The sequence below is a fragment of the Zootoca vivipara genome, chromosome 7, assembly GCF_965207765.1.
Source record: "Zootoca vivipara chromosome 7, rZooViv2.hap1.1, whole genome shotgun sequence".
NCBI lineage: Eukaryota > Metazoa > Chordata > Lepidosauria > Squamata > Lacertidae > Zootoca > Zootoca vivipara.
Window position 1 is genome coordinate 76,680,207 of NC_142590.1, and position 23,114 is coordinate 76,703,320.

The 23,114-nt window shown below is 44.4% G+C and overlaps 1 protein-coding gene across 1 annotated transcript in view; it reads right to left on the minus strand.

The window, feature by feature from the left end:
* The window catches only part of KCNB1 (potassium voltage-gated channel subfamily B member 1), a 198,844-nt gene that overhangs the window by 131,107 nt on the left and 44,623 nt on the right, over positions 1–23,114 (minus strand). The gene's annotated exons all lie outside the window — the stretch shown is intronic.

Sequence of the window (23,114 nt, forward strand, 5' to 3'; positions counted from 1 at the left end):
GTCCAGTACGGTGTGAGCGGCTTCTATCTTAAAAGGGCAAAGCATCATGCTGTGAGTTAGAAACGCCAGTCTATTATTTAATCCTGACTGCCACATGCAATAAGTGGCTGGACACATCTTTTCCTGGGCCAGGCCCTTGCAGGAAGTAACTGTGCACACTTATCTGCAGGGAATCTAAATTTAAAGGTTAACCAGTCCATCACCTAGCAGAGATGTGGTTCATCGATTCTGGCCCATATTGCTGCTTGAATTTGCTTGGCACTGTTTAGTCCAGGGACCTGAAGTGTGTAGATATGAACATGTCCTCTACTCTTTCCTTCCCTCTGGCTACATAAAGGGCAGACAACTTTACTGGAGTTGCTCCAAGTCAGGGGTGGGATGAAAGCCATGTAGTCATCAGAGCTATCTTAAGACTCTTGGAAAGAATCAGAACAACAACATCAAAATCACAGAACCCTGGAGCTCTGAATGTATGGTTCATTCTCTACTTGCATGGGATAAAGGTGTTTTAAAATATTTATATGTCCTTTTATGTCTTTAATTCTAAGTGATCTAATCTCATGATAAGAAATCTATTAAGTGGGTTCTAAAACGTTATGTAATAGCAACAGTGCAATCCTACACACATCTACAGAACCCCTTGAGTTCAATGAGACTTCCAGGTAAGTGGGTATTACTATATCTATTTCTTAGTCTTTAAGCCTCTACAAAAATTCTTTATTGCTTTTGAACTAATTTTCAGCTGCATTTGAACTATCTGCAGTAACTAACTTATCTATGGTGCAACACACTTACTTTGGCAAAAAGTTACTTTGGTTTTTACAGAAGACTGCAAGGAAACTCCCGAAGGTCTGGAGGGTAGAATCATAGAAGCATGGAATCACAGAACTGTAAAGTTGGAAGGGACACCAAGGGTCATCTAGTCCAACCCCCTGCAATGCAGGAATTTCAGCTAAAGCATCCACGACAGATGGCCATTTAAAAACCTCCAAGGAAGGAGAAAGAAAAGGATTGATTTTTAAAGTCTTGATTATTAAGAGCCACTTAGAATTATGGCGGTTGCTACTATGTTTTGGGATTTTGTGTGTGTCTTCTGCATTAAAAAATTACTTTAATAAGGGAATGTCTGAGGATAGTGAGGTAAGAAGGACAATAAAAAGGAGAGTTTTATCAAACTTTGGGGCAGATATGTGGTAAAATGTGAAAGAATGCTGAAATATGGAACCACCAAGAAATGTTAAGTAAAACCTGAGATGGAAATGCTCCAGATTCTGGCACATTTAGCCTTAAGACATTGTCAAGAATGAAGCCCCAACCCCCTCTCTCAAAGAGGACAAAAGAAGGCAGGGGTTTGCATAAAATGTACAGGTTCAGTTTTAAAAATAAATGCGGTAATTTAAATAGGACAATACATCTCACCATAGTGGCGAAGATAGTCAGCAGATGACCTGCTTAGTCTAATCTTCAGATGCTAACTCTTGATGAGCTACAGCCACTCCATTCTCTTACTCTCAGTCTTTTTCTTTAAACCAGGCTCAGGCTGGACAGTCCTTTAAATAGAGGACTCTTTCCAATGGAGGGCTGTCTGCTGGAGCTCCTTCAAACAGAAGACTGTTCTCTGTAGTGTGGGACTCATGACCATCCCACGTAGACTGTAATCCTATATGCTAGGGGTGGGGAACTTCCAGCCCGCCGATAAGAGGGGTCCGCAGCCAAAGCCGCAGGAGCTACCCCGCCCCGCAGGAGCAGGATTTAACCCAGGCACCCCCAAACTGTGGCCCTCCAGATGTTTTGGCCTACAACTCCCATGACCCCTAGCTAACAGGACCAGTGGTCAGGGATGATGGGAATTGTAGTCCAAAACATCTGGAGGGCCGAAGTTTGGGGGATGCCTGATTTAACCTCTGCAGGGGTTAAATCCTTCCCAGTTTGGCAAGATTCCATGGAAAGCACTGGTAAATATTCAGATGCAAACGCCTTCCTGAAGACGTCAAGTGATGTGACATCAGGTGACTGGCAGGTGGGAGGCCATGGGCACCTCAAATTTGGCCAGCAAGTCTGATCCTGATAATGATCTGACTCACAGAGCCAGAACCCCACCCCTGCTATCTCCCCTTCCTTCTCTAAAAGTGAGCCCCATCGAACACTTTGGGACATATTCATCATCACCATTTCTTACTCACATGATCTAAGTAAACGTGCACAACACAGCTCTGTTTAACTATTATAGAACACGGAGTCACAACAATTGGAACAGATTGCTAAACATCTCAGATCTCTCCTGCCCTCCCCGCCAGAACATCACAGACCCTCCTTCTCAAAATGTGCTTTTTCTTGCTTTCCCAGAGAAGCATGAGGCCATTTCAAAGAAAAAGAGGCAGCTGCGACAAGGGTGGGCAAGGGAGGGGATCCAAATCCGTGTTTCATTGAGTCATACCAAACTTAATTCACCAGTTCTGCCTCTCTTCATCCCACTGGGTATAAAACTCACACAAAGAGAGGGAGTTCGATGGTCCTTGACAAATGGCTCATGGACAGAATTCAAGCAGATATTTATGGACCCAGATGGTCTGACACCCAGTGTTGAAAGCTTTAAAAGCCAGACAGTAGAAAAGGGCTCTGAAGGACACTGCGTTCCCCTGCTTCCTCCTGCTGTTTTAGGTACACCAGGAAATAACTATTGCTGTGCCTAGGATGTAGCTCAAATCTTGAATATTCTCCAGATATGTCCTCTGAGCATTTGATATTCAGGCTTCAATATTTGGCATTCAGTTACATACATTTTATTGCACTCCCCCGCCCTTTATTTATACATTTAAAGCACAGATTTCTGCCAATGCACTCAAGGTGGTTCAAGCTTTCCTTATATATAAGGAAAAATCCCCAAACAAAAAATTCAAAACGAGTGGAAATTGGTAGAGGACTATCTGAAAAAAGAAGGTATTAAAACTGATCTGGTGATTTGCTTAAGTTAAGTAATGTATAAAGAGAGATATTTGTTAGACAAAGGAAGATGGCACACCTGGGGTAGGTGGTTTAAATAAAGGAATTTAAGAAAGCGAGTTAAGAGAGGTGAAAGTTAGAGGAAGCGATATGGTAACAATCGGAAGTATTTTAAATGTTTATTTTCTTTCTTTTCTTTTTTCCTTGTTTTCTTTTTGAAATTTTTGTGTTCTGGTTTCATCTTGATTTAAACCTTTTATATATCATTTGATATGTATTGTGTTGAGTGTAAGTTTGGATGATATTTTATAATCAGCATTTATTTTTATGTTTTGCTTTTGGTATTCTCATATCTTTTTCTGTTTCTTTATATTCTGTAAATCCTTTGTTTTTGTTCTATTTTGTAATGTTTTAAAGAATCAAAATAAAGATCTTTTTTTTTTAAAAAAAGGGGTGGTTCAAGCTTTTAAATAATTTCATGGACCCAATGCAAAAGGAGAGAAAAAAACAGGGAGGGAAAAGCTAAGAGAGATATCTTTATTGTCATTGTCCCCTTGCGGGAACAACGAAATTACTAAACAAGCAAATTCAAGTGTCATGACCGCAACTGTGTTTATTTGACAAGGTTGCCTATGTCGATTGCACGACAATATAGTCTGAAGGTGCATAATGCAGCAGCCTTGCTGTAGCTACCGGTACGTAAATGTGTCTGGGTCTAATCCTCAATGGCTAGACAGAATATTGCCTGGGGCTGCTAGGCATGCTTCCTTGAGTTCCAATATAGAAGGAAAGTAGGTGGGATATTAATTACATGTTGGACTTCTGATAGTAGTTGAGAGTTAACATTTTCTGGTGTTCAAAGCCATTGAATACAGTGGAACTTATTTCTGAGTATATATCCATAAATTTAGTAAAAACACTTAACTCTTGAAGAAAATGGAGCCTTTTGAACTGTGAGAGATAATTCACATTTGTTAGAGTCTTAAATGCAATGCACCATGGAGAATTAAATTAGCAGATGAGATTTGGGCTGCTTTGAGTGTTGGGCTGCGCAAGTGTTCTGCTCACACAGGCGTTCTCAAGCACAGCTCCTTTGTGCAACTTCTACCAAACTTTGGATATCTCTTTGTATATTTTATTGTTGTTTGATTACAGTGGTTTTATTTCATAATCCGACTTGTTATTTTTTTGCAATGAAAGGTGGCCTATACATTTTTAAAGATCAGGGCTGGGGAACACATGGCCCTCTGGACTCCAGTGTCCATCAGCCCCAGCCAGCATGGCAAAAGGTCATGGATCATGGGAACTGGGCAGCTTGGGGCAGGGCAGTGCAGCCTTTGCTAAGCGAAAAGCTGCACAGACTTCTGCAAAATCTGGTTGTTCTCAACCTAGCCATCACATCTCTCAAGGGAGAGAACAGCTGGCAAATCATGGTAGAGGAATAGCTGGTTGGCCCGAGAATTGTGAACAACTTCCGAACAAGCAGGAGCACTCCACACGCTGCAGCATTTTGTGGCAGGGCTCTCTTGTTTTTGATTGCTTTTAAAACAAAATGTTGTTTTTAGTACACTTGGCAGATGGAACTGCCTTCTAGAACACCAACATACACTTCTTTTCGTGCTTCCCATCCCTCCTTGAGCCCCACCTTTCTTTCTGTGAAGGCTTCAGCAAAACTCTCTGCTCCCCTAATACAAAGCCCAAATATGCTTGACTGAAATATTCCTCTGGTTTCTTCACCCTCCCTCTTCTCTCCTTCTGTTGACTCCCTGGGTCAAATGTAAGTTCTCTGCTTAGAAACTTGTCTTCTTGTAAGTGTAAATAACCATGCACCTTGGCGGTACTACACAGCAACAACCACCAGAGAATGGGAATTTGATTTCTCTTCATCCTCTAGTTTTACTTGGATTGGTTATATTTATTCATTTGGTTTATTTAAAAGCATTTCTAAACTGTTTCATATTTTAAAATCTCTAAAATAGCATCAGAACGATACAACCCTCCCAAACCAAATTACCCAAAGCCAACGCCCTGGCTACACTTTTTTAAAAATTAATTGGCCTCTGCGTCTTTGCGAGCAATAGCCCTTCCTGGGCAGGTGGAAGCAAGCGTTCCTGCCATACATGTGCAAGGAACACCTTTTGCTGTAAAAGTGCAAGCAATAGCCCTTGCTGTACAAACCCAGTTTAAGATCTGATCTGATTGAACAGAATGACATCCGGCAGATGACAGAATTATAAAATATGTATTTTGGTCTGACCTGTGCAGAAAAGGGTCTCTCCAACACACACACACACACACACACACACACACACCGCCCCACTGCCTGCCTCAAGGTTTCTTACAAAACCAAGAATGACAACTGGGGACATGCAAACATACCTGTCAGTTAACAAACAGCATGCCATTTGTAATCCAGAATGACTGCATTTCTGTTATGTCATTTAATGACTTGCATTCGTTAGTATACAGCATATGCCACTAACAATTCACAAGAGTAACAAGAGTACATCTGTAGGAAGAAACACGGGGAGGGGGAAAGTGGGATTAATTGGGCAATACACGTGGTTGACTTTTCGCAAATCAAAGCAGCTGCAGTGGCGGGAAGTGGAATGACCAGGTCAGTGTGCGTTATGTGTTGTTGGAATTCTAAACCAGAATTTACTGCTTTATATAAATTCTGCAAATCATACCGTATTAATTTACACATGTCTCTAATTTGCACCGCTGATCCTGCCTTTGAGCTACAGGCTTCCAATGCATTTTTATTTAGCCCGGATGAGAATCACAGAAAGGAAAGAAAGGACACTGTGATCAGTGGCAGAGAGCCTAGGGGCGTGACGTGTGTCCTGGGGTGTGGTGCGCTGCCCGCAGGGTCATGGCATGCTGTCTGAGGTGGCGTGGCACCCAGCATGGGCCAGGGGGGGGGCAGCCACGATGGCACCCCAACCTGGATCGCGCTGCCGCGGGCGGTGCATTCCCCCCGCACTCCTCTTCCTCCACCAGTGACTGTGATAAAGGTGGCCAACCAGGGAACATGGGAGAGTGATAAAAATAGTAATGAAGTCCCACCCTGTGGAAACTGGAAACTTCCTTTTAAAGCCTTCATCCAACACCTAGGTATTTCCAGGCATTTCTTCACCAACCATGAGCGTTAGGAGCTTGCATGCCAGTGAAACAAAACACCAAAGAAAAGACTTGGGGTTTGGGGGATTTTTACTTCTGCACAAGCGGCCATGTTGCATGCTTGCTTGGTGAGACTCTGGAAATACATACGGTAATATAAATAGTTCCAAATATGATCTATCTTTGTACTCTTTTTGTCAGCCTGGATAGCTCAGTTGGTTAGAGCATGGTGCTAATAATGCCAAGGTTGCAGGTTCAATCCACGTATGGAACAGCTGCATATTCCTGCATTGCAGGGGGTTGGACTAGATGATCTTCAGGATCCCTTCCTAAGATTCTCTGAAGCGCATCCTTTTGCTCTAAGTTAACAATCAGGTGATGCTTCTGAAAGACAACGCAGGAGACAGGTTAAGCTAACCTGCAGGGGGAAAAAGAAAAGGTTTTCTATATGTGTTGCTTTAATAAATGATGAGAAAGTAAAAGTACTCCAGTGACCCCCTGGTAATTCATTGCTGCTGCCTCATGCTGGATGCTTTCTCTTTTGGCTCTAATCTCTGCTGACTGCTAGGTGTCATGTGAGCTGACAAATTGTCTTAAATCATCCAAAGCAAATTGCACACGGAATGCACGCTGCCTATTTAATAAACAATTCGTTAATAACTTAGCACCACTTAGGATGTCTGAAGCTTCCCTTGGTAGAAGTCTGGAGGGAAGCAAAATGGAGATCTATTGAAAGCCCCTCCTCCCATGAACGGTCTGCTAGGAGTTCCCCCTGTTGCAATGAATCCTGTTAAGGTCCAGCCATTTACATGGTGATATGGGTTTGCTGACCGATTACTGGGAGAAAGCCTATTGCTGTAGTGTAGCCAGGGGTGTAGGAAGATAGGGGCAGTGGGGGCAGTGCGCCCTGGGCGACGCGATCCCACGGGCGCCATCGCCGCTGCCCGCCCCACCCCCAAATACACGCACGCCCCTGCGCATGGCGCACCCTGCCCACAAAACGCACATCACATCATTGAGCACGGCATGCCCCGCCCCCAGAACAGGCGCCATGTCACTGGGGGCAGCGCACCTGCTCTCCGCCACTGAGCCCTATGCATAGGTAGGGTGACCAATATCACACTGCCCAAAACAAAAGAGATAAAGAGGACCCAGATTTGTGTATATTTTGCATACACTAATTCAGATGCATAGGTGCACAACTGGAAATAATTCCTGTGATTAAATGAAAATATAACACCTCTTGCCATAGAGGGGAAGACTGTAGCCAGATGTCCTGTATGCCTGCACAGTCTGCTGCCCAAGGGATAAATGTTGAGGCAGATTCAATGCCCTCCCTGCTCTTCTTTCTGACTTTATCTTTCAAAGGAAAATCCTCTGCTTGTCCTTCAGACAGAGGACACTCTCCTGTGAGGCAGGACACATGGCCACCTAATGTACACATTGTTTGGGTCAACTTTGTCTTGGATAAAGCCCTGATATGTGTGTGACACAGTGCTAGGGACCTGCATTTTGGGGGCCCTGAAGCTTGGACTGTCATGGGTGCCTCTTCATAACCATCAACGAGGGCTCGGTAACCACTGTCATCTTCTTCAATGGGGTTTTGCCACAACAGATCACCACGCCTTTACAATGCCTGTGCTAAAAGGTAAAGGTAAAGGGACCCCTGACCATTAGGTCCAGTCGTGACCGACTCTGGGGTTGCGCGCTCATCTCACATTATTGGCCGAGGGAGCCGGCGTATAGCTTCCAGGTCATGTGGCCAGCATGACAAAGCCGCTTCTGGCAAACCAGAGCAGCACACGGAAACGCCGTTTACCTTCCCGCTATAGCGGTTCCTATTTATCTACTTGCATTTTGATGTGCTTTCGAACTGCTAGGTTGGCAGGAGCTGGGACCAAGCAACGGGAGCTCACCCCGTCACAGGGATTCGAACCGCCGACCTTCTGATCAGCAAGCCCTAGGCTCAGTGGTTTAGCCCACAGCGCCACCTGGGTCCCTACCTGTGCTACTGACTCTCAAATGTTGGGGTTGTTGAAATATATACAACAACAAAAAATAACCATCTATTTGACTGAAATCAATGCAACTCAAATTGGAACTGATTGAATATTTTTATTGTCAAATGTCAGCTGCAATGTTGTTGTTTTTTGTTCCTTCCTTCCTTTCTTCTAGTTATATTTGCCAATTTAAAAAAAACCCTGAAAATAAAGATAGCAAAATGGTAGATACCAGGGACTGCCTGTGTATCCCTGTGTGAAAATGGATAGGCAGAGTCTGATTGTGGTTTAGCATCACTGAAGTCAGGAGAAGAGGCCAAAATAGGGGATGAGAAGGCAGGTACGTTCTGGGATCTGAAGGATATTAATTTTTTTAAAAAGAGGTATTTTGTATTCTCAATTTTTCTTGCTTTAATTATCTCTAGTCACAGCTCCTCGCTCTGAGACCAAGAATCAGCTGCCATGGAAACCTTGCAAATGCCCCGTTCTTGCAGTTATTTCCTAAAACACAGTGGAAGAAGATCATCTCCTGGCAGTTTTGTAAGAAATATGACTTTGTCATTACCCCTCTCCTCAGTCACTGTGGAATTCTTTTGTGGGGCTGTGTGTCTGTGTATGCGGCTGCAATACCAAGATAAAAAGCTTAGAAACAGGAGAGCGTTTAACCACATATGGTCATGGACTTGTCTGAGCACCCAGATGTTCTGCTGAAATCCCTTAGCAAGAATTTTCCTAAACCTTGAGTTGATGAGAACTGGTTTCCCCTTATATCCTTCTTTCAGACACAGGCCAAGGTTTTTGCAAAATCAGAAGATGGAGAGCTCAGCCAATATTGATGCTGGATCTGCAAAGTCACCAATCACTCCCAACACTTGACTCACAAGATTGCGTCTGTATGTGTGCTTGTACCATACAGAAGTACACACAAGCATGCACACACATGCTTATTCTCTTGCAGCTCCCGATAACTTAAATGCCATTCCACCTGACTTTTGACTCTCACTCTGCTGTCACATTCAAGCTCCTATCTTGGGGTCACCAAAATGGTGTCCATGGGCGTCAGTGTGTCTGCCAGAACCTCCAATGGCACCTGTGAAAGGTCTCAATAAATATCTCCTCAAAAATATGCAATCGTGACAGACTGTTTGCACAGGCTTGTACACTGAAGAGCATAAGAAGGACCCTGCTGGATCAGGCCAAAGGACCAACTAGCTAAGCAGCTGTCCATGGGAAACCCAAAAGCGTAACTTGAACCATGATGGCATGTCTCCACAGCTGCCGTTTTGTGACTGGCACCCACAATCCTTTCTCAAAATTCCAATGTACCCACTGGGTCAAAAGAGTTGGCGACTCTTGACATATCTGTTAATATAGGTAAAGGTAAAGGGACCCCTGACCATTAGGTCCAGTCGTGACCGACTCTAGGGCTGCGCGCTCATCTCGCATTATTGGCCGAGGGAGCCGGCGTATAGCTTCCAGGTCATGTGGCCAGCATGACAAAGCCGCTTCTGGAAAACCAGAGCAGCACATGGAAACGCCGTTTACCTTCCCGCTGTAGCGGTTCCTATTTATCTACTTGCATTTTGACGTGCTTTCGAACTGCTAGGTTGGCAGGAGCTGGGACTGAGCAACGGGAGCTCACCCCGTCACAGGGATTCGAACCGCCGACCTTCTGATCAGCAAGCCCTAGGCTCAGTGGTTTAACCACAGCGCCACCTGGGTCCCTATCTGTTAATATAGTCTTATATAAATGTTTATGTCGTGCTCAGTCCAGATACTACTTGTTGACAGGGAATTTCATGGCACCTGCTCTCCCATCTTACAGTTCTTTGTTGTAGGACTGAAAGGCCTTGAAACAGAGGAGTCCTTCAGAAAGAGAGGGCTGTCCCCTGACAACACTTCAAATAGAGAACTGACCTCTGCAGAGTAGGACACATGATCACACTTAGCCTTGAACTTGCTATGTGTCCTTGGGGCAGCTGCTGTCTCTCATGTACTGCTCTCCATCTGTTATATGGGGATATTGATTAGGTTTGCAACTTTGACAGTCCTATACATCAGGTGTGAGGGACCTTCAGCCCTCCAGATATTGCTGGACTACAACTTCTACCAGACCCTCCCCCCAAAGCCAGGGATGATGGGAGTTATAGTTCAACAACATCTGGAGGGCCAACGGTTCTCCACACCAGTTATATATGCTTGCTCAGAAGTAACAACTCTTGAGTTATGAGAGGCTCACTCCCAGGTTTTTGGGTATAGGGTTGAATAAAAAGGTGTCATTGAGGAAAAGGGAAAGAGATATGTATTGTTGTTTTTTATAATGCTATTACTCTTGATTTAAACAAATATATATACTTAAATGCTTATAAAAACTGCAGATGACAAGCTCCATTTTGGAAGAGGCATTCTTCCTCCTTCATCACACACACAGGACAAAGTGCTTCTTCTAAAAGATGCCTCCTATGATACTCCTATGACACCAGGGACCCAGGTGGTGCTGTGGGTTAAACCACTGAGCCTAGGGCTTGCTGATCAGAAGGTCAGTGGTTCGAATCCCTGTGACGGGGTGAGCTCCCGTTGCTCGGTCCCAGCTCCTGCCAACCTAGCTGTTCGAAAGCACGTCAAAATGCAAGTAGATAAATAGGAACCACTACAGCGGGAAGGTAAACGGCGTTTCCATGTGCTGCTCTGGTTTGCCAGAAGCGGCTTTGTCATGCTGGCCACATGACCTGGAAGCTATACACCGGCTCCCTCAGCCAATAATGCGAGATGAGCGCGCAACCCCAGAGTCGGTCACGACTGGACCTAATGGTCAGGGGTCCCTTTACCTTTATATGATACTTGTGTGCATCATCTTTTTAAAAATGAAGTTTACTTTTTGCTTCAAACAAAAACAGCTTGTATACAAATGTTAATTCAGCCCATATATTAATCGATATGATCGGCTGGCTGGAATTTCTTTAATTGGATGGGGAATAAATCATATGAAATGCTGTGAGCTCTAAGGAAAGTATTGGTAATTGGAAATTTCAGTTTGTGGCCAAATTTACAAATGGGTCCAGATTTTTTTGAAAGAACAGAGAGCTTATTTCAATGTGATAATTATGCCTGCGAAACTTATTTCCAAAAGACTTGAGCATCAAGGTGCATCCTTGCATTGTCTAATCTGCAGTTCTGTGCCAGGGATGTGGTGACCAAATTATGAGAAGTATCATTCATCCCATAATTGTTGTAAGGACTTTTTCATGGCAGCAATTCATGAATTCTGTGTACATCCTCCCCATGCACTTCATCATTCTCTTGTTGTGCTTGGCTAATTTGCCTTTAATCATATCAAATTATCCACCATTCATCTGAGATGCTGTTTATAAGTTCTAATTGCCCAACTCCAACTATTTTTGGTCGCTACAGAGTCCTTTGGCTGTCAATCACAGCCTATCCCTTGTTGTAAAATAACAGCACTTAATTCATCAATAGAGGAGAAAAGACCTTGCATGTGATTAGCATCTAATTACCACAAAGATTGGGGGCAGAGGGATATATCTGCAAACAACTAGGCCTACAATCATGCCTTGTCATGTACATCCCGGCAGCTTCACACAAACCTGGATCATCATTCAGAACAACAGATGGAGATTCCTGCAGGAACAGCCCAAAGGCCCATTTAGTTCAGCATCCTGTTCTCACAGTGGCCATGCAGATGCAAGAGCATCTTGTGATTCTCAGCAACTGGTATTCAGAGGCATACCGCTCACGCAGAAGTGTGGGAATGTGTCTCTTCTACAATAATAACAAGCTATCGTACTGTAACAAGCTATGGTGCTGGAGGAGGCTCTTGAGAGTCCCATGGACTGCTAGAAGATCAAACCTATCCATTCTGAAAGAAACCAGCCCCAAGTGCTCACTGGAAGGACAGATCCTGAAGCTGAGGCTCCAATACTTTGGCCACCTTATGAGAAGCGAAGACTCCCTGGAAAAGACCCTGATGTTGGGAAAGGGCACAAGGAGAAGGGGGCGGCAGAGGACGAGATGGTTGGACAGTGTTCTTGAAGCTACCAACATGAGTCTGACCAAACTGCAGGAGGCAGTGGAAGACAGGAGTGCCTGGCGTGCTCTGGCCCATGGGGTCAAGAAGAGTCGGACACGACTGAACGACTAAACAACAACAACAACAATCGTACAAACATCATGTGTGTCAAATGGCATGGGACACTGGGACAGTGTTTTCTATGATACTGAACCAACCGGCTTTGGCAAATCAACCCTCTTTAGTTTGTAACCTACAGCTGAAAAACCACAGCTAGGATTAAAGGAGCTATGTGTGTGCTTGTGGTTTTCTTTTTCTTTTTTTCGCAACAGACATCCCACCAATGCCACAACATGAACCATTCTGAAACCTGCCAGAGTTTCCAAACAGCATGCTCATGCAGCAACGCCGGAGTGATTGATTTTGGAGAAATAGAAGCCCAGGACAGACACTGCTTGCACATTTCTTTGGATCTTGGGCCTATGCATTTAGAGTCATCTTGTCACAAAGCTCAAGTAAAGGGCAGTGATGATTGCAGTGAGTGAGCAGAGAACCAGGAAAGCCCCTGTTCAAATCTTGCTTCTGCTATGCCATGTGATCAGTAAGCAGTCTCTGACAACATTTCATGGGCGGGTCCTACTTTTTACTTCCTGTGAAATCTGGCTCAAATTGGGACCAGTAACTTGTTCAGAAAGCTTGCCATATACAGTCGTACAGTCCGTTCGACTTCCAAAACATTCAGAAACCAAGGGACCACGGAAGCCACGGAAGCACCATCGGACGTTTGGCTTCCAAAATTAGTTCGCAAACCAGAACAGTCACTTTTGAGTTGGTGGCGTTCAGGAGCCAAAACGTTTGAGAACTAAGCTGTTTGAAAACCAAGGTACGATTGTGTACTTTTTAAAAATGCATTTTTTTCTGTGGCTGGGGGAGGCCCATCCCTTTTTACCCCTCCTCTGAAACCTCGCTTACTGGTAGGATCCAGCCAGAAGCCGCCACTTTTCCTTGCTTTTCCAGCATCAGCATGAGGGTGCCTGTGGGAGTGCTGGCCCATGGGCTTCCACCACCCAAGGCAGCTGTCTCAGTCTGCCTCATGGGCTGGCCGGCCCTGATCTGCGTTTCCTAAGGGCCAGCTTCTTGTTTCCAAAAGTCCTGGAATCTAAAAGCTTTTGTGGTGGAGTGAGAGAGTTGAGAGCAAACTAACCTGCGGCGACCTGCAATTTTTTTCAACTCAGCAAGGTCAAAAGCTTTTTCATCTTCTCCTTCAGCCCCTGCCTCTGATGCTTATCAAAGGAAACCTCCTGTGTCTTCTGCCAGTGCAAGGAGAGACAAGTAGTAGTGCAAGAAAGTATGAAGAAAAGCAGAACACTTTTGCTAAAAGATTACAGTGCCGGGGAATGTTAGGAGGCTCAGACCTCCCTCCCAGTGAAGACTAAACCTTTGGAGACATTTAGAAGGTTCCTGTAAAAAGGAGACAGAATAAAATAAACTCAAGCTGAATGAACCACAGACTGCACTTTTGTTCACATTAAAAGCACCAGTGCTAAGTATGTGAGCTGAATGGCTGTTGTGACTGACTGAGGAGCAATCCATGATGAGAAATGGCAGCAATATGGACCTTACTAGTGTGGTCCTCTACCATTACACCACACTGTCTGTCAACAACACTTGGAATTGAAGTCTCATCAAAAGTGACAGCTATCGGGCCTTAGTTTTATCCAGGTTTGGGGCAAGTACTCTTTGGTGAGAGAACCCCAGCAGAGATTTAAAAACCCAAAATATGTAGCAAAGTAAAATGTAGAAACATGGGCCGTTAGACATTTTTAAAATGCCCGTGTGACTTCCAAAACATCACTCTTCCATTAGCAAAGAAAACGACTACATGTTTGGTAAGTTTAAGATGGTTTACTTGCAAACTCTCCCAAGGTCAGATTCATGTGCTTTTCCCTATTGCATTCAGAAAAGGTTGCATGGGCAGTAAAACAACTTAGTTACAGGGGTGAAAATTTCTATTGGTATAGGAACTCAAGAAAGGCTTGTTAGAGCCATGCGGTCTGAGCTGGGAGCAACCAGCTCAGACCTCTTTACACACTGAGCTTCTTAGGTAGACTGAGAGAGGACCAATAGGCTTGATGACCTTCCTCCCAAGGTGAGGACGAGTGACCTAGCTAAACTGAGCAGGGCAGCTTACTTCATGGCCCTTCATGCATTAATTAGACTTAAGCATGTTAGTTATATGAAGCTGGTTATCCCACAGACCCAAGGTTGAGAAAGGCTGCCTTAAAGACGAACAAATGTATTGTGCCACAAATGTTTGTGGGCCAGAGTCCAGCTTGTCAGCTGCATCAACTGGGTGAGTTGGTTGGCATGTGGAAAGAGAGAGGAGGTGGTGGGGAGTGGAAATGTTTTTTACAAAGTGTGGGCAGAAGTCTAACAGGCTTTTTGACAGGAGTGCCACAGCACACTCTGTCTTAATGTTTGCATTTCATATATATTTTCTTTTTCAAAAGAAAGAAAAAAATACTCTGCTGTATCCCCCCCCCCATCTGCTTTGAAACACCAGCTGATCGTTTATGCTGACAGGTCTTAACTGGGTTTTCACATGCAGTTTGATGTGGGTGGCAGCGGGGTGCTTCTGAAGGCCTGAAAAGTGTTATGTCTATAAAGATGGCACTTCTGTCAGCAGCCCTGGTGACGAAAAGCATAAGCTTCTTCACCAGGAGATATTTTGCAATAAGCAGTGGGGGGCGGGGGGGGGGAGAGGCAGCGCCGCTTAAGGGCCTTTGAAATTCAAATCTTGGTTACAAAGCAGAACCGAGACAAAAAAGCTCCTATTTTTAAAACTGTTAAAAGATCTTCTTGGATACTGAGCTGTTTGATGCCAACTCCAAATATTGTCTAAATGGCTGTTTAAATAAACCAGCCAAAAGCACTTTTAAGAGACTTTATTAGAGTGCAGGAGTGGTGTGACTTGAGTATAACTCTCCCATTGACTTTTATGAAGTGCAAGGTATTGTTTCCCATGCAGTTGTGGGTACCCTGGCTCAGGCCCAAGGAACGGTGTGCATTTCCCCGCATGCTTTCCTTGGCCCTTTCTGGCTGCAGAACCCTAAGCCCTGCACCTCAAGGTGCTCCTGAGATTCAGAGGACTCTGATGTACAAATGTGACATGTGGACCTACAGGGAGGTGTGTGTGTGTGTGTGTGTGTGTGTGTGTGTGTGTGTGTGTGTGTGTGTGTGTGTGTTGAACCAAAAGTATTCAGTGACATCCCTCCATCTGGAACATTTTACAGCAAAGGTCTTGGATGCAACATAAAACTGGACAGCACCAGATAAGTGGTGTTCTTCCAGGCTACGAAACAATAGCTTTAGATTTCTACCAATGCTGCTAAAAATATCAACCGCTCCAGAGCTGGTCCAAGACACTTTGCTACCCCAAGTGGCTGCACTTCATATTATCTAAGAGCTTTTATAGCTCAGCATTCTTCACAACATTGCTGTGTTCGTTTATTTGTTTCATTTTTTGCATTTACATTTGGGCTTTCCTTCGAAGAACTCAAGGTGGCACATACAGCTCTCCCCATTTTATCTTCACAACAACCCTGTGAGTCAGCTTAGGCTGAGAGTGAGTGATTGGCCCGGGATCACCCAGTGAGCTTCATGGCTGAATGGGGATTTGAACCCTGGTCTCCCAGGTCTCAGTTCCACCCTTTAACCACTGCATCATACTGGCTCTCTTGGATTGCATGCTCCTTTATTTACTTGAGCTATTTCTACAGTGAATGGCCGTCTCTGTTGGTGTAGTTGAACCAAACATGAATAAATATAAATATAGCAGTTTCTGGGAATTTGCGGGACAGTGAGCTATTGTGCTGAAGTCCTGCTTGTGAACTTCTTATAGGCATCTGGCTTGCCACTGGGAGAACAGAATGCTGGACTCGATGGGCCTTGGGGCTGTATCTCCGCTACAGAATTTATCTGCTTTAAACATCATTCCTTCTCCCAGAGGAATAATGGAAATTCTATGAGAGGGGTCAAGGCAACATTCTCAGGCTGTTCCTGTATTCTGCAGACAACTCCTGCCTGGAGATGGGCTCTGCCCTAAACTCCATTAAAAGATAATAAGCTCAACTCATTGTTAAAGAGTCGCTGCAGTAGAGAATTTTTGATTTCTCTTTCCACTTTGGTAGGCTGCTGCAGCTGTCAAAAGCATATTTGAAGCAACCCTCCTTGCTTGTTGAAATGGCACAGGAAATGCTTCCCCTGCCGTCCACCCTTGCTTCCTGGAATGCCCAAACATGGGTGTCTGCAAAATGGATGTCTCCTCTCAAGAATTACAGGAGGACGGTGGACTTCCTTGGGAAGTCATTGGGAAGCTTCCTTGGGAAGCACGGGAGACACTGGAAACAGTGGCAGTGGAAGACCCTTTTCTGCCCGAAGTGGAGAACACCTGGGTGACACATGGCTTGAGAGCAGTACATGTGAAAAGGATCTAGGAGTCTTGGTAGACCACAAACTTGACATGAGTGAGCAGTGTGATGCAGCAGCTAAAAAGCCAATGCAATTCTGGGCTGCATCAATAGGAGTATAGCATCTAGATTAAGGGAAGTAATAGTACCACTGTATTCTGCTCTGGTCAGACCTCACCTGGAGTACTGTGTCCAGTTCTGGGCACCACAGTTCTAGAAGGATACTGACAAGCTGGAACGTGTCCAGAAGAGGGCAACCAAAATGGTCAAAGGCCTGGAAACGATGCCTTATGAGGAACGGCTTAGGGAGCTGGGTATGTTTAGCCTGGAGAAGAGAAGGTTAAGGGGCGATATGATAGCCATGTTCAAATATATGAAAGGATGTCATATGGAAGAGGGATAAAGATTGTTTTCTGCTGCTCCAGAGAAGCAGACACGGAGCAATGGATTCAAGCTACAAGAAAGAAGATTCCACCTAAACATTAGGAAGAACTTCCTGACAGTAAGAGCTGTTCGGCAGTGGAATTTGTTGCCAAGGAGTGTGGTGGAATCTCCTTCTTTGGAGGTCTTTAAGCAGGGGCTTGACAGGCATATGTCAAGAATTCTTTGATTGTGTTTCCTGCTTGGCAGGGGGTTGGACTGGATGGCCCTTGTGGTCTCTTCCAACTCTATGATTCTATGAGAACTTATTGCACCATTTGGACTTCAATTCCTGCTTTCATGCCCCTTCCTCTACATCCCACTGCCTGAAGCAGACCAAATCCACACCATTCGAAGCACAGAGGCGAAAAGTCAGGTGGTACCCAGTGCAGAACTTTTTTTGTCAACCCACATGTCAAGGCAACATAGTGTCAGTGATGGAGTTAGCTGCATGGACGCCCAGAGTGGCGGCAATGCTGTGCATGCGGGGTGGGGTGGGGCAAGGGCCACCCCCCCTTCCTATGCCCCTGCATGACTTCATCCCAAAGAGTGCTGGAAACTGTAGTTTGTTAAGAGTGCTGGAAATTGTTTTTGTGTGGTTTCAACAGCAGTCATTAGGAGAAAGGCACTGCATGCGAACAGGGATGCTCAAAGTGCGTCCCTATTTAAATCTGTGAAATGTTGGACGATATCCTGGATATCAAGTGCCAAGGTCCTTAGCCCGTAGAAGGAAGCCAACTAGGAATAGGAGTCACTGACTGCCATGTGAAGGATGGAGCAACCTTGTTTTCTCCCACTCTGGAGGCTAGGACCCGAACCAACAGATTGAAGTTACAAGAAATGACATTCAGACTAAAACATCGGGAAGAACCTGAGGAACAGATTCCCAACAGAAGTGGCGGACTCTCTTCCCTTAGAGGTTTTCAAGCAGAGGTTGGGTGGCCATCTGTCATGTATTATCTAGTTGAGATTCCTGCATTGCAGGGGCTGGACTAGGGTGACCCTTGGGGTCCCTTCCAACTCTACAGTTCTATGATTCTAACCACAGCCTGATCCCATACATGCTTACACAGAAGTAGAACCCATGGAGATCTGCTTCCTTGCAGGGATGGGCAAATCTGTCAATCTTGGTTTCTCTCAGTTCTCCACGTTTCCATATCAGTTTGCGATTTGTTTTTAAAGAAGTCCTCATGAAAATTCAGCAGCACTTTAGTGAGAATTTCTACTAAGATAGCCAATTTTGGATGCAAAGTAGGCAGTTTTCTCAATGCAATTTTCTCCAGTACAATGCATTTTTCAGTTATTTTCCATTATACATGCATTTTGATGCACTCTTTACTCTCGTGTGTGCAACAGCATACGCTTGCATCACCTGGAGAACTCCATTGCAAAATGTAGAGAAATGCAAATTTTCAAGAATGGGTGAGTTTCAGTTCCCATATTATTTTGCGAAGTGCAGATCCGGTAGGCTCATCTTTAAATGTGAATCCACATTTAATCCAACTCCTTCCCCATCCCTACTTCCCTGTAAGCACGCTTATTACTGCAGCCTAAATTAAACAGGCTCAAGGACTTTTGCTGTATGAGCACTTCACCAGAAGCTCATTCTTCATCTTATAATTGGAGATAAAGGAAAGAGATGCCAAAGAGGGTGGAGAGCGAGAGGGGAAGCAGCATGTATATTTCAACTATTGTTTTGTCCTATAGCTAACCCTCTCTCTTGAAGGACCACCCAACGCACCACAAATAAATGTTGTTTTTTATGTTAGTCAGCTGTGGTGATTTATATTTCTTTGGGATTGCTGTGTCATTTTAGTTGCATCAAGTCAGTCTGCTCTCTGAGTTACACCAGGGATTCCGACTGAGCACTTGAATAAATAATGAATACCAGATACCATGGTAGAGGAATTAATCTGAAGGGTAGCTGCCCTTGTTCTCCAGGACTGGGAATCTTTTCGATCCCTCCAGTGAGAAAGAAAAAAAAACTTGCATTTGTACCTAACAAAAACAAAATAAAAGAAGGCAACCATTTAATTGCAGATATCGCTTCTTTGTCAGGGTTTTTTTAAGGAATAAAATATTCAAACAAAATATGAAGAAGCGAGGTTGTTTTTGCCTGTGCATAAGTGCACTGCATGCAGTTCTGGTTGTGTTGATGTTTTCCATTAGCCTTTGAATTTTTGCTGAGTTCAAGGAGCTTGCCTGATCACTATGGCAACATGTGCAGTTCCTGTTTATCAAGGAAGTAGAGCTTTACAAGCCTGAATGCTGCTATAACAGTGCTGGCTTTGAACAGGGAAAGCCCAAATTTAAATCCCCTGCTAGGGAAACCAGAAACAGAGGAGGGGGTTTGAGGAACTGCAGTTAGGCTCGCAGAGCTTTTAAAATGCGGCATACTTCTGTCATTCCTTCTTTTATAGGAGCCATGTCCTTTGATTTAATCACACACCACTGCACGTCTAAATGAAGCTTGGTGAAGACCTCTCTCCTTGTCAATATGCTTTATCAAATGTGAAAAATGTAAAGCACTTCTTATCCAAGGCAAATACACCCCTCCATAAAAGTATAACAATGATATAATTGCAAGCTACAGATGAGTGGTTAAACTGGATAACCTCCAGGGTCCCTTCCCAGTTGGGGAGATTGGGAGCTGGGGAACAGGTCAGCTAAAGTGGACCTACTGGCCAAACAGGTCTGGCTGATCATCTTGCTTTGTTAGGTAAATAACCTTGGTGATTATATCCCACCATTTTTCTAAGCTCCAAAACCTCAAACATGATAGAAAATGTGCACCAACCTTCTGATCGTTTTGGTTGCCATATTCTGTGCCTTGTTCTCCTCTAAGATATCCTACAAGCAGGTTCATTTCAGTCCTCTCTGTTTCTCATTTTTCCATTTTTAAACTGGGTTCTCCACATAGATTCATACAGTTGGAAGGGATGCCAAGAGTCATCTAGTCCAGTGTTTCTCAACCTTTTTTGGGCCACGGCACACTTGTTCCGTGAAAAAAATCACGAGGCACACCACCATTAAAAAAGTTAAAAAAATTAACTCTGTGCCGCCCTATATTATAATTATGACTGTAAGAAACACTTGCCAAATATTGCTTTCCGGCGTGTCAGTGTGTTGCATTGGCGGCCGCCAGGCACGTGACAATGCAAATCGCCCTTCTCGTCACCGCACGTCGCGGCACACCAGCCAGCGTCTCGCGGCACACTAGTGTGCCACGGAACAGTGGTTGAGAAACGCTGATCTAGTCCAACCCCTTGCAATGCAGGAATCTCAGCTAAAGCATCCACGGCAGATGGCCATCCAACCTCTGCTTAAAAACCTCCAAGGAAAGAGAGTCGACAACTTCTTGTGGGAGTCTGTTCCACAGCCAAACAGCTCTTACTGTCAGAAAGTTTTTTTCTGGATGTTTAGTTGGAATCTCTTTTCTTGTAACTTGAAGCCATTGGTTCGAGTCCTACCCTCCAGAGCAGGAGAAAACAAGCATGCTCCATCTTCCATTTGACAGCCCTTGAGATATTTGAAGATGACTATAACATCTTACATTTTGCAGCAATTTGTGTATGTGTTTTTAAATCCTCGTGACAATCAGCATTTTAGTGCGAATTTCTCCCAGTGAACACATTTCATAGACAATGTTGACTAAGCTACACATGTCTGCAAGCATTTTCCTGTAATATAATGCATTTTTGTATGTTATCTTCACTAATATCTTAATTTTCCTGCACATTTTCCCCAAATATAGGCATTTTTGTATGCAATACTTATTGGGGGAACTGTACTGCAAAATTTGTGTAAGCGTGAATTTTAAAGTATAGCTGTATTTTGGTTTTCATATTTGTTTCGGAAAGTGGAGAGTTGATCGATTTGGCTTTAAATGTGCACCGAGTCAAATTTCTCTACCCTCTACCATATGGGGGAAACTCCATATGAAAAATATCGTGTATTGAGGGGGGTGGGAAATAACAACCCTAGCACAATTTTCACTTCATATTTCATCACTGTAAGGCCCTCACTAGGCTTTCCTCCTCCAGAAAAAGCCTTAGGAGGGTTAACTGAATAATGGAGCTTGTAGAGAAAGGAGAGATATTAAAACTCTGAAATGGTAATGATGACAGTACAGAAGAAGCCGGCTTTGATGTCAGGAAAATTCACGACAATACGAATGCAAAACAGGGATCTTTCAGCTGTGGCATTCACTGATCTTGAAGCGCAGCGCATTAGCATGGATCACTGTGGGTACTGAGCTCCTACAATAGCAAGAGTGTGGTGCTTCTGACTCCATAGCCGTGGGCTTATAATGAAGTGTTGCATTTCTGCTTACCATCTTCCTGCCAGAGGTTGTCCCATAAGCAACAGGAATATTAATCATTGCAATCTTCACCAAGATCTGCAGGATTGTGAACCAGGCCTATTCATGGATTGTTGAAAACCATACAACCAGAGGGATTGGGGGCCACGTACACATTGCCAAACCAGAAGGCAAAAGAGGCTATATTTAAAATGCATATGCCAATTTAGAGGTAATTGCTAGAATTTAAATAGAAATACAGAAATACAGCATCTTGGGAGAAAAGCAATGACAAACCTAGACAGCATCTTAAATTGCAGAGACATCACCTTGCCGACAAAGGTCCGTATAGTTAAAGCTATGGTTTTCCCAGTAGTGATGTATGGAAGTGAGAGCTGGACCATAAAGAAGGCTGATCGCCGAAGAATTGATGCTTTTGAATTATGGTGCTGGAGGAGACTCTTGAGAGTCTCATGGACTGCAAGAAGATCAAACCTATCCATTCTGAAGGAAATCAGCCCTGAGTGCTCACTGGAAGGACAGATCCTGAAGCTGAGGCCCCAATACATTGGCCACCTCATGAGAAGAGAAGACTCCCTGGAAAAGACCTTGATGTTGGGAAAGATGGAGCGCACAAGGAGAAGGGGACGACAGAGGACGAGATGGTTGGACAGTGTTCTCGAAGCTACGAACATGAGTTTGACCAAACTGCGGGAAGCAGTTGAAGACAGGAGTGCCTGGCATGCTCTGGTCCATGGGGTCACGAAGAGTCGGACACGACTAAACGACTAAACAACAACAACAGTGGTACCTCGGTTTACGAACGTAATCTGTTCCAGAAGTCCATTCTTAAATCGAAACCATTCTTAAACCGAGGCGTGCTTTCCCTAATGAGGCCTCCCACCACCGGTGCCCTTCCACCGTTCGGATTCTGTCCTTAGACCGAGGTAAACTTCCGGTTCTGCGGGGTTTGTAAACCGAATAGTTCGTAAACAGGGCTGTTCTTAAACCGAGGTACCACTGTACATCACATCTTGCAATAGATGGGGAAGCTCTGGACAACTACTAAGCTTGCTGTCCAGGGGTTGATTGCTGATGGACAATTTAGGGCAAGGCTTTCAAAACTGTAGTCCAAACTTGTAGCCCATGAGCTTCATTCTGTTGGCCCATAGTCTGTCTGTGGATTTGTGGCTGAAGATGGGAGGCAGCACATCCATGTCACTCTGCCTAATGAGAGGGCCTGCCCTCCATTGGGAGGTACCAATCTCATGTTAATGCTGGGAGGGGGGGCAAGTTCTGGGCAGAAATGAATATTTTCATTAAAGCTGCAAACCTATGAACACCTACCATCAGATGTGGGGAATCTTTGGAGCTACAGATGTTGCTGAACTAAAACTCCCATCAGCCCCAGCAAGCATGGTCATTGTCTGAGGATGATGGGAGTTGTAGTTCAGCAACATCTGTAGCTCCAAAGGTTCCCTACACCTGACCAACCATAAACACAATGGAATCTTTGGTAGACCACAATGGAGTCTTGGTAGACCACAAACTTGACATGAGTCAACAGTGTGATGCAGCAGCTAAAAAAGCCAATGCAATTCTGGGCTGCATCAATAGGAGTATAGCATCTAGATCAAGGGAAGTAATAGTACCACTGTATTCTGCTCTGGTCAGACCTCACCTGGAATACTGTGTCCAGTTCTGGGCACCACAGTTCAAGAAGGATACAGTACTGACAAGCTGGAATGTGTCCAGAGGAGGGCAACCAAAATGGTCAAAGGCCTGGAAACAATGCCTTATGAGGAACGACTTAGGGAGCTGGGCATGTTTAG